We start from the raw sequence: 3,283 nt of genomic DNA, 5'->3' as shown, positions 1-3,283 counted from the left end.
TGCCAGCAACTGCATCTGTGACTTCGTGGCAGCATTCTCAAGCGGCTTCATTCTCAGGTTTACTTGAATGGTTAATTTGGCATTTTAGTATTACCTGATCTATTGTTTGTACAACAGATTAGAGTAGGTTGTGTAAATAAATAAGCAGCCATAAGGGCAACATCTTGTTTTAGTTTGCTTGAAGATTGTTTGAGTTCAGTTTCAGTTTGAAAATAAGTCAAGAGTTGTGTTGATGATGACTCCATTGCCCAATGGGTGGAGGCACTGTCTGCTCTCCCAAAGTTCTGCAGTTCTTGGCACCTCCAGGAAGCTGCAGCTGCCATCCCAAGTGGAGCCGATGTTAGACTCTGTCTCATGTCAGAGATTGATTCTTCTTCAAAACCCTGTTTTGAAGAAGAAATCATTAATATGTTGTTCTAGATTATGTAATTTATTCTCCAGCTCTAGATTATGTAATTTGTTCTTTAGCTATCCAAAAGGCAGCAGTGACTTCAAGCTTATATCCCTGCACAAACAAAAGAAAGCAAAGCATACATCAGACTCTAATGTTGATGAATGTGGTCAAGTTTTATCTTCATATGGTTTCAACTATCATGGCACAGAGGTTCTCTACAGTGGCACTCATGGATTGCTATGGACCATTGGGAGATGGCATTTCAGCGAGCAGTTCCCTTAGGCAAATGGTTAAAGCATGTCATAAAATTGGCATCGAGGTAATACTGGAGGTCGTTTACACACAGACTGCTGAAAAGGGTGATGCAGAACCTGAAACATTGTCATTCCGTGGAATTGATAACTCATCATATTACGTACTCGGTGAAAACAATGAGGTTGCTGTTGCTGAAACTGACAATCTATTCAACTGCAACCACCCAGTAGCACAAAATATGATCTTAGACAGTCTGCGCCATTGGGTAAATGAGTACCATATTGATGGTTTTTGCTTTTGCAATTCTTCATCTCTAATGAGAGGGCCACATGAGGAAATCTTAAGTCGACCCCCATTGATAGAGGCCATTGCCTTTGATCCTGTTCTTTATAGGGTTAAAATTATTGCAGATCCATGCTTGCCAATTATGGCATCATGCAAGGAGATCCAATTTCCACATTGGAAGAAGTGGGCAGAGCTAAATATCAGGTTCCATGATGATATTAGAAGATTTCTAAGAGGCGACAAAGGTCAATTAAGCAACTTTTCAACCAGGCTTTGTGGCAGTGGAGATCTTTTTACTGATGGCCGAGGTCCTAGTTTTTCCTTCAACTTTATTACCCATAATGTTGGATTATCTCTGGTCGACCTAGTAAGCTTCAGTTCTGCAACATATTCAATAGAATTAAGTTGGAACTGTGGTGAAGAAGGTGACACGAACAATCATCTGGCTCTGGAAACACGATTGAAACAGATTCAAAATTTCCTTTTCGTTCTATTCATATCACTTGGAGTGCCTGTGCTAAACATGGGAGATGAATATGGACAGACAAAGGGAGGATCAATGCATTTAAATGACAGGAAACCCTTTAATTGGGATGCTCTGAAAACTGAATTTGTTGTTCACACTATTCAGTTTATTGGATTTCTTAGTTCCTTCCGCACCCGTCGAAAAGATTTGCTTCAACGTAAAACTTTTGCGAAGATTGAAAATCTGAACTGGCATGGACCTAATCCAGATCAACTCTAGGTGATTTGTACATTGCTTTCAACTCTCAGCAAGTGTCAGTCAGTGCTACCCTGCCTCAACTTCCTGATGGAATGTTATGGCACCGTTTGGTTGATACAAGTCTTCCATTTCCAGAAACTTTCTCAATGGAAGGGACAGCTACTGATATGTTGGGAATAAGCTTTTTTCACTTACCAAATGCAGCCCCATAGCTGTGTTCTGTTTGAAGCTCGTTCAACTAAGGAATGAAATCGATCTGTGGATTCTGTTGTCAAAGGATGAACACAATCAATAGACAGTTTGGTTTTTGTACGGAACTGTAAATAATATGGATTACATGTCTTGCGCAGCCTTCTATGTCTTTGTCATGGAATATTGCTTAAGTCTCAGGATAAATTTCATTCGGGCAGCATTACCTCTACTCTAGCAGACAGGTTGAGTGGTTTGTCATCACAATTGCCTAAAAACAAAAACAAAACTAAGACATCATTGCGGGCTTTTTCTAAATCTGTTGAAGTTTGTTGCAAGTTGCAGTTCTGCGATCCATGGGGACCGCTATGCATTTATGGAATATATGGTTGCAGGCGAAGTTAGCATAGGTTTCAAAACAATCTCTAGTGGTGGGTTCTGGAAATTCTCGGTCAATTGCGTTTCATTATTTGAGGCCTAGAAAAGGATTTTTGTTCGATGATTTTGTTATCCTCCCTTTGCCTCGATGGTTCATCTATTGCATATCTTAACCGTGTTCCTAAAAATGAATATTATCCAGGCCACTATTTTATTTCGACAGCATCTTTCGATGACATTGATGCAAGCATGTATGATGGGTTGATGGTTCCTGGAGGAAGGGCATCCGAGTACCTAGCTCTAAATGAATCTGTTCTTAAATTGGTCAAGCGGTCTTCTGATTCAAACAAGCCCATTGCTTCTATCTGTCGTGGGCAATTGATTCTTGCTGGTGCAGGTATATTGAAAGAGAAAACATGTACTGCGTATCCAGCTGTAAAGCTTGATACATTGCTTTCTGGCGGTGAATGGTCAGAGCCGGAACCTATAAATACGCCATTTTACTTAAGTTGGGAGGGGAGATTTCTCCAAATATTCTGTGATAACATATATCAGATATCCACTTTGTGTGTATGGCATGAACTGCAGAAATTCTCATGCTAAAGCTGGAAATCATTAGAAGCTTCTGAAGACTACAAGCTTTTCTAGTATACCCAATTGCCTCATTTTAAGGAGTTATCTTCTTCTCCCGGGATGTCGACTGCATGCAAATCTTTGCATTTTTAAAACGGGAACGTGCCTTCAACAGAAACACTTGTCATGACATTTTGAGGGAGAATAAAAGTCAAAAGCCAAATAATTATCCCAGCACAGAAATCGAATTACTTAGTCTATTTTGGGTCCTCACACTGAAGCGGTTAGGCAAGCAAAGGCGATTATGCGGAAGAATAGTGGCAATTATGAATGGTTGGATATGTATGCGCTGATCTTCAGGAGCCGATTTCCTATTTCAAGACCTCAGTTAGTGATTTAAAGGTAGCTGCGCTCCAGCTGTTATTCCATGTGTCGACCATCGTAGGATTTTTAGGGAGATGCTGTTTTATTTTAGAATAGATGAA

The 3,283-nt window shown here is 40.1% G+C and overlaps 2 pseudogenes; both read left to right on the top strand.

Moving 5' to 3' along the window:
- The first annotated feature begins 593 nt into the window (after positions 1 to 593).
- Positions 594 to 1,915, top strand: LOC149218392 (isoamylase 2, chloroplastic pseudogene; annotated as a pseudogene).
- A 430-nt stretch (positions 1,916 to 2,345) lies between these two features.
- Positions 2,346 to 2,828, top strand: LOC149218391 (protein DJ-1 homolog D pseudogene; annotated as a pseudogene).
- The last annotated feature ends 455 nt before the right edge of the window (positions 2,829 to 3,283 follow it).

Source organism: Pinus tabuliformis, chromosome Q, assembly GCF_031772625.1.
Source record: "Pinus tabuliformis cultivar Carrire ecotype Pingquan chromosome Q, CPIR1, whole genome shotgun sequence".
NCBI classification, from domain to species: Eukaryota; Viridiplantae; Streptophyta; class Pinopsida; order Pinales; family Pinaceae; genus Pinus; species Pinus tabuliformis.
The sequence above is the reverse complement of the archived record's forward strand: the minus strand, read 5'-3'. Positions and strand labels throughout refer to the sequence as shown.